The sequence below is a fragment of the Ovis aries genome, chromosome X (assembly GCF_016772045.2).
Source record: "Ovis aries strain OAR_USU_Benz2616 breed Rambouillet chromosome X, ARS-UI_Ramb_v3.0, whole genome shotgun sequence".
NCBI lineage: Eukaryota > Metazoa > Chordata > Mammalia > Artiodactyla > Bovidae > Ovis > Ovis aries.
In genome coordinates, this window is record NC_056080.1 from 30,059,168 (window position 1) to 30,073,631 (window position 14,464).

Below are 14,464 nucleotides of genomic sequence, written 5' to 3' on the forward strand. Positions count from 1 at the left end.
CTAAATGACCCTTCCAAATAATTTCTAAAACTATCATCCTATGGGATTTTCATTCATATTAGAAACTTTTTTGACATAGTCACATATTCACTGCACCTATCTCAAATTGTTATATTCTCAAGAGACTACAGACCAAAGTAATATTCATATTCAAAGATTCATCAAAGCTATTTTCAAGTTAAATATAAATCCCCAGAAAGAAACAGAAGCATATTCAGATTAAATTGAAGCATAACGCCCCTTCCCATGAGTATCTATTTGCCAGCTGCCACCTATACAGGACATACCATACATGCCACTTGCCTGCCTTCCCCCACCAATCTCCCCTTCAGAAATAAAAATAAAGGTACTTGGTATTTCCTCCCAATTCCGAGGCTGGTAACAAAGAGGTAGGATATTAAAAGATAAACAAAGCTTAATGACCTTATATAGTGGTAATGGACAAAGGAAGTAGGAAAGCCTTGATTCTTACTTATTAGAAATATTTTGTTCAATTAAGAATGAGTTGGTGGTAGGGGAGAAAATGGTATCTTGGTTAGAGAAATCAAAGATTTCCTTTATAAAGTGACTTCAAAAATATTTCAAGAACATTCTAGAAAAGGCAAAACGACAGAAGACAGTAAAAAGACCAACAGTTGCCAGAGGTTTCTGGGGAGGATAGGAGGGCTCATAGGTGAAACATAAGAGATTTTTAGGACAGTGAAATAATTCTGCATCACACTCTAGTGGGAGGTACATGACATTATGCACTTGTCAAAACCCATAGGACTTTTTAACACAAAGAACCAACCTTAAAGTATAGAAATTTTAAAAAATCTTTTAGAAAGTCAGGGAGTTCCACGAAGGAATGGAGACCATATGATAAAATCTAACTGTATTACTAGTATACGAAACAGTTATCACTGCAGGGGATGGAGGAAAGTTGCCAATCTAAATAACTTTGGAGTAGTCTGTAAAGCTAAAGACAAAAGGAACTGTACATGAGTATTGTATTCCAGTGATCAAGCTGCCACAGGGGTACAGGTTAACAAAACTGATACACAACTATGCATGCACAATGGGATTAAACAACTAAGTAAATGGATGGCGACTGGTGGGAGCCATATTTCTCACTGTTGGAGTGGGAGGTTGCAGAAAAGTAAGGGGAGGAGGCTAGAATGACCTATGTGGTAATGGATTAGACTTGGAGACATCAATATGAACTCATGTTTACCTACACAGAGAGAGAGAGAGAGAGAGAGAAATGAATACATAGAAATACTTATAGATATGCATAAATATACAGGTAACATATACATAGGATTTCAGCTAAAAGGGCCTAGAAACAGGAAAACCCTAGTAGCCACACGCACACCTAGCATCTAGATCTTCATTTCCAATAGCATTCTCTAATAAAAGAAACCTGGTCTTTTAGTACCAGAAAGTAAGGACATGTTCCCAAAACAAAAAACACAAAGAAAAACCAAGAAACACATGAAGATGAGGGCATGCCAGAGTGAAATAGGAGCCAACCAAAAGAGTTCCTAATGGCCAAAACATAAAAAACTTGAGCAACAAAATAAATAAGGTAGTACTGGATTATCACCCACCATAGAAAAGAAATATCCATAAGCCCGAACTGATAAACAAATGACTGAATAAATAAAAAAGTTAATAAATCTCCCATGTAGAATTCCCAGTAATTTATGTAGGACACCCTCAAGACAGAGCAAACTTCCTACTCCTTAGGACTAAGACAGGACTACACTTTGTGACTTATTTCCAAACAACACAGCATGGAACAGAGTTGTTGTTGTTGTTGTTGTTGTTTTTAAGTTAACTTTAGAGCAGAGAAACTTGACAAACATATTCTTAGCCAGGTTACAGAGTAAACATTAACAGTGATAAATCATGATGATAGCATTGTACCCTTTATATAACGTAATGAGAATGGTACTTTACTCTATGGTCTTCCTCGCCCAAACCCATAATAACCTGTCTAACCATGAGAAAAACATCAGATAAATCCTAACTGAGGGACATTCTACAAAATACCTGATCAATTATCTTCAAAACTGACAAGGTCATCAAAACAAGGAAAGTCTGAGAAACTGTCACAGCCAAGAGGAGCCTAAAAAGACATGACGATAACTGAAATAGGGTACCCTGGTGGGATCCTGAAAGAGAAAAAATAATTAGGTTAAAAACTAAGGAAATCTGCATAAAATATAAATTTTAGTTAATAACAGTTGTAATATTGGTTAATTAACTGTAACAAGTATACCATGCTACTGTAAGTTATTAGTAACAAAGGAAATCGAGTGCAGGGTATAAAGGAACTGTCTATTAACTTTGCAATTTTTCTGAAAAATTAAAACTGTTCTAAAAAATAAACTTTGGATTTTAAATTACCTCAAAATGGTTTATGACTCGTGGCACAGGACTCTTATTCACATCTCCAGCTCTCAAAGCACATTCTTTTCAGTAGACTGGAAATCTGACAAAATGAGGAGATAAGTTGTCCTTTTATTAACTTCCTAATTCAATACAGTGACTTAAGCAGACAGGGTGCTAGACCACACTTTGGGGGCAAGTGGTTCTTTTCCAAGTATCATCACAATCAGACTCTTCTTTTCCTTTAGGTCACAAATATTTTCTACAGTAAATTCTACATTATCCCACAGAATAGAGCAGTTCAGAAAGACAAAAAGTCCACTGCCTGTTTTCTCATAAGGCTTTTGTAACACACCTGGTTGTGATCTACCACCTTGAGCTCCCCATTCCATCAAGAGTAGAAATGAAGCAGCCCAGGCCTATCAAGCATGTACAAAATTTTCAATTGCACCGGCAAAATAGTATATAACTTTTAAAACACTGCTACTGTATAACCCATTTCTGCTCCATGAAGAACAATTTTTGTATACAATACTGATCTTACTGGCTTATTTTGACAAAGATGAGCATTCTCTCTCCGTCATTTAGAAACTATATTCATTCTTAGTAAATCTAATAATTCAACATTAACCTTATCATTTTAGGGCAAATACTGGCTTGTATTACATATCAGAGCCATCATGCATATGTTTCCAATTAATCTACTGACTCAAACTCCTTATAACCACAGCAGAGTTAAAATAACATTTTCTGTTTATAATGTATTTTTTTCAGTGTTTCACTCTATTAAAAAAATTTTTTTCACTTCTCAGTTACTTTATCTTAAATAGTACCTGAAAACTTAACTTCAAGTATGAGCAAGAAGTGCTTGTACCTACATGAAGGCTGTTTTCTACCACATGAAATAACTTTTTCAGATCTCTGACATGACAAAAATCCACCCTACATTCATGTTAACCTTATCCCCATTGACTTTAGTCAAAACAGTTTTCTCTCCTTCCTAAATGACTATAAAAGCTATTGTGTGTTTGTTACCATATTGAGCACTTGAAATACTGTTTATCAACTTTTTATTTTCCTCTGGGTTTTATAACTGTAAACCTTGAGAAAGAGAACCAAACGTGTTCTTTGACCTACAGTGCCTTGTGGACACTAAATAAATAAATGTATAAAGTTCCAAATAAGTGCAAATCTAATTTGCTTTGGTTGAGGTGTTCCAACGTTTTCATTAGGTCAATTATTAAAAGACATCATCTAAAAAGACACAGGACAACCTACTGATAATGTATACAAGAGGCAAATCATCTTGACATTTTATACTTCAAGAGTTTACTTTGAACAGTGTTTTACCAATGGTTGGCTGTGACAACTGTATAATAAATTTAATATATTAAATATACTATAAAGTATCAGAAATATTTAAATTAGAAAATATAATAGAAAATATCAGAGTGCTTCAAACTTGGGGCTTCCCAGGTTTGATCCCTGTGTCAGGAAGATCCCCTGGAGAAGGAAATGGCAACCCAATCCAGTGTTCTCACCTGGAGAATCCCATGGACAGAGGAGTCTGGCAGGCTACAGTCCATGGGGTCGCAAAGAGTTGGACATGGCTTCTCACTTAGTTCAGTAAATACTGACTCAAAAACCTGGTATGTGTGTACTAGATCAAGATTAAAATGTATTTCTTACTATGGGCTGCTTTGAGAAATATTGACTTCGACTATGAATGATGATGAGATATTCTAGGTTCTGTAGGAAAATTATTTACTACCTTTCTTTTTCTCTATTATCTGAATAGATGGCACCTTTCTAATTAACAAAGTGGAGTCATCTGAAACACACTTGGATATGACAGTTGGAACAATTCTATTTTGAATTTTCATGAGACTTTATTTTTCGCAAAAGCAACTTCAATTTGTTTTGTGTAGCTCCCACAAACACTTTAGGAGATTCCTGCCTTTCTTAAAGAAACATGAGTTGTCAATCTCACTAACCAAGAAATTAAAGATCAGAAACTGTGGTAATTTCTGACTGCAAAGATTGGAAAGAATAACCAAAAAAAAAAAAAAAGCCATTTTAATCATTTATTTTACAATGTCTAACCTTCAATACCCCTGAATCCACTGTCCATTCATTTAATAAAATCAGAGCACTCAGCTTGGAGATAAAGAAGGCCCATGCCCTCAAAGTGAAAGAAATGCACTGAGAGAGACAATAGAGTGAGGTTAAGTCCTATAGGTGAAGTCACTCAGTCGTGTCCGACTCTTTGCAACCCTGTGGACTGTAGCCTACTAGGCTCCTCCGTCCATGGGATTCTCCAAGCAAGAATACTGGAGTGGGATGTCATTTCCTTCTCCATAAGTCCTATAATTTGCCAGTAAAAGAATTAAGAATGAACCAAAAAAAGGGGGGGGGGGATGTGTGTGGGCAAAGCTTCATGGAGATGACATTTAAACTGGGTTGCAAAGAGCAGGATTTTAAAAAATAAAAACCATAGAATTATAAAGCTGGAAAGAAATCTACACATCATCTAACATAGTGTTTCTCAACTGGGGATGAGTTTTGCCTCTCAAGGCACATTTGGCAATGTTTGGAGACGTTTCTGTTTGCCATACTGGGGAAGGTTGCTGTTGGGATGTGGCGGGCACAGGCCAGGGATATTGCTCATCATTCTACAGTAAAACAGGACAAACCCTGTCAACAAAGGATCGTCTAGCACAGTATGTCAAGAGTTCCGAGGCTGAGAAATCCTAAACCCAACCTCCATACAACGCTCTTGTTTTACACAAGAAGACAACTGAAGGCTAGAGGGATTTAAAACTTTGCTAGAAAGCTAAGACTACAAAACAGGTCTCATAACCTCTCCAGTGTTTAATTCACAACACATACCCACATATGTTATTATATATTAGAAAACAGATGTTAAAAAGAATAGGAACATTATTACAAGGAAGAAAAATAAACTATCCATAGACATCAAAGCTGACACTATTATACTGTTGTTGTTTAGTCACTCAGTCGTGTCCAACTCTGCACCCCCATGGACTGCAGCACATCAGGCTTCCCTTCATCATCTTCCTGAGCTTGCTGAAATTCAGGTGCGTTGTCAGTGATGCCATGCAACCATCTCATCCTCTGTCGTCCCCTTATTCTGCCTTTAAGCTTTCCCAGCATCAGGGTCTTTTCAAATGAGTCAGCTCTTTGCATCAGGTGGGCAAAGTGTTGGAGCTTCAGCTTCAGCATCAGTGATTCCAATGAATATTCAGAGTTGATGTCCTTTAGGACTCACTGGTTTGACCTCCTTGCAGTCCAAGGAACTCTCAAGAGTCTTCTCCAAAACCACAGTTCAAAAGTATCAATTCTTCAGTGCTCAGCCTTTTTTATGGTCCAACTTTCACATCCATATATGACTACTGGAAAAACCATAGCTTTGACTATATAAATCTTTATTGGCAAAGTAATGTCTCTATTTTTTAATACACTGTCTATGTTTGTCATAGCTTTTGTTCCAAGGAGCAAACAATTTTTCATCTGTCACTACTTCCACTTTTTCTTCTTTTATTGCCATGAAGTGATGGGACTGGATGCCATTATCTTTGTTTTTTGAGTGTTGAGTTTTAAGCCAGTTTTTTCACTCTCCTCTTTCACCTTCATCAAGAGGCCCATAAGTTCCTCTTCGCTTTCTGCCATATTGTTATATAGTCTTTCTCAATATAGATGTACTAACGGAATTAGGCTATAATACCATTTTAAAATTATACCCTTATTTTTTCCATAATACTAGACTTTTCATCTATACAACTCATTTATTGAACATGTATCTGAGACTAGAAATATTACAATAAAACCCAGCAAGTTGGAAGAAGATAAGCATAGGTGCACACACCCAGTTATTCCTTGGGGCAAAATGTCTTTTAAATGTCACCAGCTCAAACCATTGGGGTGCTGGGACCTAGGTAAGATTCAGTTCAGTTCAGTCTCTCAGCTGTGTCCAACTCTTTGCGACCCCATGGACTGCAGCACGCCAGGCCTCCCCATCCATCACCAGCTCCTGGAGTTTACTCAAACTCACGTCCATTGAGTCGGTGATGCCATACAACCTTCTCATCCTCTGTCGACCCCTTTTCTTCCTGCCCTCAATCTTTCCCAGCATCAGGGTCTTTTCTAATGAGTCAGTTCTTCACATCAGGTGGCCAAAGTATTGGAGTTTCATCCTCAGCATCAGTCCTTCCAATGCATATTCAGGACTGATTTCCTTCAGGATGGACGGACTGGATCTCCAGTCCAAGGGACTCTCAAGAGTGTTCTCCAACACCACAGTTCAAAAGATCAATTCTTCTGTGCTCAGCTTTCTTTATAGTCCAACTCTCACATCCATACATGACTAATGGAAAAACCAGAACTTTGACTAGATGGACCTTTGTAGGCAAAGTAATGTCTCTGCCTTTTAATATGCTGTCTAGGTTGGTCATAGCTTTTCTTCCAAAGAGCAAGTATCTTTTAACGTCATGGGTAATATTAGTCCTCTTTATTCAAAATAATGGCTAAGTTACTCTTTCATTTGTTGATGAAGTTTCTAATAGCAAATGAAATGGACAAAGAACTTGCTTTGAGTCCTGATTTAGGGCCTAATTTTTAACATATGAACCTATCTGGACATCTATTTTTATTTTTTCATCCTTTTTATTAAATGTACAAAAGGGATGGGGGCAAGGAGATAGAGTAAACAAACATGCTGATAGCAATACAGATTAGTTTTCAAAACTTTTCTGCTCTAATGTGATCATAAAAATACACAAACACAGATAATACATTCCTTATCTTCAATGTTTGAACTGGTGAAACTTCAACTAAAACACCTTGCCCACTTTGACATGCAACAATTCAGGATAAAAAAAAAATAAAGAAAATGCTGAAGACACTGTCCTAAACAAATGAAAGACTGAAGAGGTATGATTCAAACTATGAAACTAAGGAAGGCTACATAAGCAAGTGATACAGTATACAAATAAAAGGTCAAGAAAAAGGAAAGCAGCCATGTGTACATATTTACTACCTGAAATTTCAATGAATGATGCTTATATTCAATCAGTAACAAAATGTTCATCTGACTGCCTGAGCCACTCTGACCCCCTTCCCAGTCAGTCACCTCTAGTGCCTAAGGCACAGCTCACAACAGCTGAAGGAATGGCCAAAGGTTTTCTGAGGTTTCTGCTTCATCCCTGGGCAGACCAGCAGAGGTCCCTGCAGCACTGCATGATATACTAATTATTAAATTTTGATGTGTTTGATTACAAAACTGTGCCAAGACAGTTTAAAGGCCAGAGATCTTTAAATGACTCTATATGAGTCTATACAGACTCTACATTGAGTCTAATTTATTCTCTGGGAAAATAGAAGAATGTTTAAAAATTTCCATACCTCAAGTGAGTACCACATCCTCAGTGCAAGACCTAACAGTGAAGAGGGTATGTTTGGGGGTTTTTTTCCCCTTTGTCTCCCCATCCCCCACACCCCACTATACCTTAAGAGAATTGTGACTGCTCACTTAGGACTGGGAGGCCCTCCCAATAATCCAATCCACAAATTCATTAATCTTCCATTCAAGAATAACTTTTAACTTCCTCAGGAAGGAAGAAAAGTACTTTATTATAAGCCTTAGTGAAATAATATAAAGTCTTAGCTAAAAAAGAAAGCAGTCTTCTTTCCCCACAGAGGATATTAACAACTCGAGAACTACCGAGATATTTTAGGTTAACCAACTAGTTTAAGTGAATGAGTAAAAAGTTCTCTGAGATAAGTTTCAGCTAATAATGGCAAAAGTGACCAATTTACAACACTATTTTGCTATTTTTAATTTAATAACTAATCCATACAATTGTAGGGCTTCCTTCTGTGGTGGCTCAGCAGTAAAGAATCTACCTGCCAAGCAGGAGACTAGGGTTTGATCCCTGGATCAGGCAGATCCCCTGGAGAAGGAAATGGCAACACATTCCAGTATTCTTGCCAGGAAAATCTCATGGACAGAGGAGCCCAGTGAGCTACTTACTGTCCATGGGGTCGCAAAAAGTCAGCCATGAGTTAGCAACTAAACAGCAACCACCACCACCATGCAATTGCAGATAATGAATCGTAAAAGCATTAGGTGAAAATTGGGGCTTCGTGAAGGGATCAGGCTGTCAACATCTGAACCTTCTCAACAAACTGACTACAAAAAGAAATTTTTTTTAGATAACTAGGAACACTTGAACATGGATTAGTAGTGTTGATGGTGCAGTACTAGTGTTAGTCGCTCAGTTGCGTCCGACTCTTTGCAAGCCCACGGACTGTAGCCTGCCAGGCTTCTCTGTCCATGGGATTTCCCAGGCAAGAATACTGGGGTGGATTGCCATTCCCTTCTCCAGAGGATCTTCCTGACCAAGGAGTCGAACCGCAGTCTCCTACACTACAGGAGAACTCTTATCCCTTTGAGCTACAGGGAAGACCTGAACATGGATTAAGAAGTATTATACATGTAATTAAGGAATCACTATCAAGTGTGTTATATATGACAAAACATTGCAGTCACGTATGAAAATGTGTTGTTTTACATACATGTTACCTAAGGATGAAATAATGTCTTGGGTATGCCATAAATTCTCAGCAAAAAAGAGTGGTAAGGGGACTATGACACAACTATGGTGAAATGTTGATGAATGTAGCATAGATGTTCACTGAACTTTTTTTCCTGTACATTTCAAAATGTTCCAAATAAAAATTTCAAAAGAAAATATCAACTGAAGGTCACTACAAAGTCCTTTAAGGAAGGAAAAAAACAATGTATTCAAAATAATACTTAAAAGCTGATGATTTTCATTCTTTCGTATAGAGATCACAAAAAAAGAAGCTAAAAATATAAAACTACTGAAAGGATTCTTAAGGCAGTCCAGAGATGATAAATCCTTAAAGAGACAAAACCATTATATTTAAAGTCAGTTAATATTAACTAATATTATGGTTAATAATTATGTTAATCAGAAATTATAAGCATAGTTTATAGTTATGTTAAATTCAAACTTTTAAATATTTATTGGATCTTATTATATGCAAGGCCCTGCAATAAATAAGTGATAAGGCAAAACGGTAAAGCCCATGCCCTTTTAATTTTTTTAAGCTGCCCATGCCATGTCTTAAAGCTTACTCTTGAGCTGGTGAAAAACAACATACACACTCTGTACCCTGATAACAAAAAGAGTTCAGAGAAAGGAGAGATGCATTCAAGTAAATCAAGTATACTGAAGAAAAACAAAGTAGACAACAGAAAAGATACAGGATTAAAAGAGAAGGAAGAGGGGAAAGTGTAAAGGTCTGAAATAGGAGGACATTCAAAAGATACTGGTACCTTCTATCAACATTTTAAAGCATGACAGTTTTGTGAATGAGATGGGGAAGAAACCCAATGAATGAACTTCCAAGAAAACCTTGGATAGGTAGAGGGAGGGCTTCCCTGGTGGCACAGACTCTAAAGAATCTGCCTGCAATACGGGAGACATGGGTTTGATCCCTGGGTTGGGAAGATCCCTGCAGAAGGAAATGGCAACTTGCTCCAGTGTTTTGCCTGGAGAATCCCATGGACAGAGGAGCCTGGCGGGCTACAGCCCCTGGTGTTGCAAAGAGTTGCCAAGAGTTGAAGTGACTTAGGAGAAGCACCAGAACCACTGATTCGTGCTGATGCTTGGGAGAAACCAACACAGTAAAGTAACTGTCCCTCAATTAAAATAAATAAATTTAATTAAACATTTTTAAAAAATCCTTGGATAAGGACAAAAAATTACAGTGACAACAGTTCTCAAGAGAAAATGGAGTAGTACTAAATTTGAAGAGGATGCATCCTCATACCTGTTAACAAGTAATAACTGAACACTATGTAAATGAAAAAGCTTCAAGTAAACAAGGGCATTTGACATTCACAGTTGGATGGCATCAGTGATTCAATGGACATGAACTTGGGCAAACTCCGGGAGATGTTGACAGACGGGGAGGCCTGGTGTGCTACAGTCCGTGGGGTCGCAGAGTCAGACACAACTTGGCGACTGAGCAAGAACAACGAAAATGTAAGATAACTGTTCAAGGCTTTCATTATAAGGATGCTAAAAATAAGATGTGAGCACCATTCAGAAGCAGAAGCACCACCAGACATATAGAAACACTGGCAGTACTGCTAGGAAAAGCTTCTGAGGCATAAAAGCTTTTTGCTTTCCGTTAAGATTCAGAGGATCAAAACAAGTAAGGTTTAGGCTAGGATCACATAAACAGTGATTAGAAAAGAAAGGAAAGCTTACAGAAAATACCCAGTAAGGTTAGAGACTTTGAGGTTAACCATGAGTGACAAGAAAGATAACAAGTACATTGGAAACAAAAGAGGCATCTTTTTTACAATTAGAAAAATTGAGGCATGAGTAAATAGGGAATGGGATTAACTATACATGTAGGGTGACAAAGCAAACTTTACAACAGGGCAGAGGGGTTGGCAAACTCTAGTGCATGACCATATTCTAGAAATGCGCTAAGGTGAGAGGCAGTGAGGATGGGATATGAGAGAATAATGTTCCAATTATCTCAGTCTTTGGATACAAGTCATGAGATCATTATATTACACAGTGCACAGAAAAAAGAAAGCATAATGTGACAAAACTGGGAAATCAGTGACATCTATAGGCAAGAGTTAACTGGCCACAATAGCTGAAATGAAACACTGCAATAGTCACAGACGACATAAACCACTCACCAGCTGTGGGGCCACAGACAAGTTCCTTAACCTCTGTTAGCTCCTGTTTCCAAACCCTTTGCTTAATACCACACCCCACAAGATGTTGTAGAAATTAGTTTTACACAGAGAGAAAATGTCTGTAATTTGTAAAGCACCATATTCATTCAAGAGGATGCTTGCTGCTGCTGCTAAGTCACTTCAGTCATGTCCGACTCTGTACGACTCCATAGACGGCAGCCCACCAGGCTCCCATTCCTGGGATTCTCCAGGCAAGAATATGGAGTGTGTTGCCATTTCCTTCTCCAATGCATGAAAGTGAAAAGTGAAAGTGAAGTCGCTCAGTCGTGTCTGACTCTTCGTGACCCCATGTACTGCAGCCTACCAGGCTCCTCCATCCATGGGATTTCCCAGGCAAGAGTACTGGAGTGGGGTGCCACTGCCTTCTCCGAGAGGATGCTTGAGAGCTTTAATAATGCAGCAAACAAGAATCTCAACAGAACTGCCTTTTTTCTATTTCACCATGACAAACACATATTATATTTACAAATGGGCACACTAAAACAGAAGTCAAATGGTAACAGTAGAACCAGAAAACCATTCTTATCAACAAGCAGGGAAAAAAACTTAATTGATATTGTATACCCCAATTTCAATATCAATTAAAAGGGACTTCACGTTCTGTCATTCCAGAGACTTATTTTTAGCTGAAACTTTAATTTGTCCATTGTCAAGGACTAGAAACTGCCTAGGTGGAAGGGACTAAAATTCTGCTGACTATTCAAGTAACAACTTATTTATAATCACACACACACACACAAATGGATTGTAACCTTTTAATTAAAATGAACAAAGTTAACCAAGTGACTACAGCTACATAAAACAAAATTTAATGAAAACAAGGGTCTGAGTCTGGCCTAGAAAATAAGACAAAATCATGTTCTGTCATAAGAGCCAATGGGTAGGCTCCTTCTCTTGGTTATGGGATATTAGCTAATTTGAACCAAGCGTCCCCCTAAAGACAAATAATAAAGCTGGACAAAATACAAAAAATGACTTTCTTAAAGGATCAAAAAACAAATGGGATAGTGCTTTCCGATCCATTAAAGGACTGGAATTCAGAGAGGTGAAACCAGCGATTCAGAAGAAACTAAAAGTTAAATTGTACCTTACAGCTAGGTAGGCCCAGAGGGACAACAGGAAAATCCCTTTCACTAACTTCAGATTAGAAACCTGAAGGGAGCTTAAAAATACAGGTGAGCCAGAAATTAAACAGTCCATAAATTGAAAGCAATTTGGCCCTGAGTCATCTGGTTAGGCCAAAAATATCTTGAGAGCAGAAATTTGTCTAAGTAATCCTAGATTCCCTCAAGCAGATGCCACTACCCCCAATCCCCCCCACCCCAAAAAACCCTTCCTGGAAGATATCATTTGTGGCTCATGATTCCTCAAGTAATTTTTCCAATTTCAATGCCCAGTAAACAATTAATGACAACCAGGCACTTAGGGAAACAAGACACATAAGATCAAAAGCAACAGAAACATAAAATAACAAAAAGAGGCTCACAGAGACTCCAAAATAATAGAATTAACAAAGACTTTATACTATACTTAACATGTTCAAGGAGATGAAAACTTTAAAATCTCAACAATGAATGTGAAACCATAAAACCTGATATACCAGATTTTCATTAGAAGCAAATAATTATTTCACTGAAAAATACAGAAAATGAAATTAACCACTCAATGAACAGGTTTAACAGCCAATGGACACAGCTGAGTGAGTCAGAGAAGGGCTGGTAGGAAAAAACCTCAGAATAAAGACAGAAAGAAACATGGGGAAATGGTGTGAAGATCTAACATACAGTACAGTGAATTGGAATTCCAAAAGGAAAGGAGAGAGAGTATGGGGTAGAGGCAACATTTGAATGGCTGAAAATTTCCAAAACTGATGAAAGATGTCAAGCCACAAATTTAAGAATATCAATGAGTTCTTAGCTGAAAATGAACAAAGAAAAAGCCACTAAGGCATCCTAAGGTGGAAAGATGATTACTTTGAAAGAAGCAACAACACTTAATTCTCAACAATAAATATGGATGCTAAAAACATCTCTAAGTAGCAAAAAGAAAAACAACTGCCAACCTAGTATTCATTCCCATGCAGAGAAAATACGAATCAAGACTGAAAAGCAAGGGAAGGGAGACACAATTGTAAAGTAGAAGAAAAAGAGTTGACCTCTTCTTATAAAAAGATCAAAATCGCAACTAACTGCTGAATGACCATTGACAAAAAAAAATAAACACTGGAACCTTCCAAACTGATATCCTACATCTACAAAGAAGTCACAAGATGGTAAGAGGAATGCAATTGTGATAAAATCAAATCCTTTAACAGCCAGGTGGACAACCCACAAATTAGAGAAAAATTATACCACAGAAGCTCTCCAACAGACATGAAAGGTCTGAGCCTCAAGTCAGGCTCCCCAGCCTGAGAGTAGGGCAGCAGAACACCCAGAGAATCTAGCTCTAAAGGCCAGAGGGCTTTGACTGTAGGAATTCCACCAGACTGGGAGAAACAAACTTCCAGAGGACGGTTAATACAAGATCTTGTGGCTTCCCTGGTGGCTCAGAGGTTAAAGTGTCTGCCTGGAATGCGGGAGACCCAGGTTCGATCCCTGGGTTGGGAAGATCCCCTGGAGAAGGAAATGGCAACCCACTCCAGTACTCTTGCCTGGAGAATCCCATGGAGGGAGGAGCCTGGTAGGCTACAGTCCATGGGGTCGCAAAGAGTTGGACACGACTGAGCGACTTTACTTACTTACTTACTATGCACACCAGGACCCAGGGCACAAAATCAGTGACTCATAAGAGCCTGAGCTAGACTTACCTGCTGGTATTTTAGGGCCTTCTGTGGAGGAAGGGGGTGGCTGTGGCTCAGTGCAGAGACAAAGAAACTGGGGGCAGTAGTTCTGGAGAGTACTCATTGACATGGGCCCTCTTGGAGGTAGCCATCTTCTCACCAAGACCTGGCCCCACCCAACAACCTATTGACTCCAGTGCTGGGATGCCTCAGGCCAAACAACAGGGCAGGAACACAGCCCCACCCATCTGCAGACAGGCTGTTTATAAAGCTTTCTGGAGCCCACAGCTGCCTGATAAGCACAGCACCTGACAGGACCCTGCCCAGCAGAGGGACAAGACCCAGCCGCACCCACCAATGGGCAGGAACAAGTCCCTCCCACCAGGAAGCCTGCAGAAGCATCTAAGACAGCCTCATTCACCAAAGGAGACAGCAGAAGCAAGAACCACAACTCTGCAGCCTGCAGGATAGAAACTACTACCACA

At 38.6% G+C, this 14,464-nt stretch overlaps 1 protein-coding gene and 1 non-coding gene across 11 annotated transcripts in view; one reads left to right on the plus strand and one right to left on the minus strand.

The window, feature by feature from the left end:
- TAB3 (TGF-beta activated kinase 1 (MAP3K7) binding protein 3) overlaps nt 1-14,464 on the minus strand; it is a 92,708-nt gene that overhangs the window by 55,598 nt on the left and 22,646 nt on the right. For 6 of the 10 annotated variants that reach the window (XM_060407869.1, XM_060407865.1, XM_060407867.1 and 3 more), the window contains exons 2-3: nt 2,392-2,476; nt 2,035-2,156 (exon numbers count right to left, since the gene is read on the minus strand). The exons of 2 other annotated variants lie outside the window; for them this stretch is intronic. The gene's annotated coding sequence lies outside the window, so the exon portion shown is untranslated. The remainder of the gene's footprint in view (nt 1-2,034; nt 2,157-2,391; nt 2,477-14,464) is intronic. 2 more of the 10 variants (XM_060407866.1, XM_042242254.2) reach the window with 1 other exon arrangement.
- Nucleotides 13,735-13,806, plus strand: TRNAS-GGA (transfer RNA serine (anticodon GGA)). Its single transcript has one exon. It is a non-coding gene; the product is annotated as a tRNA-Ser (tRNA).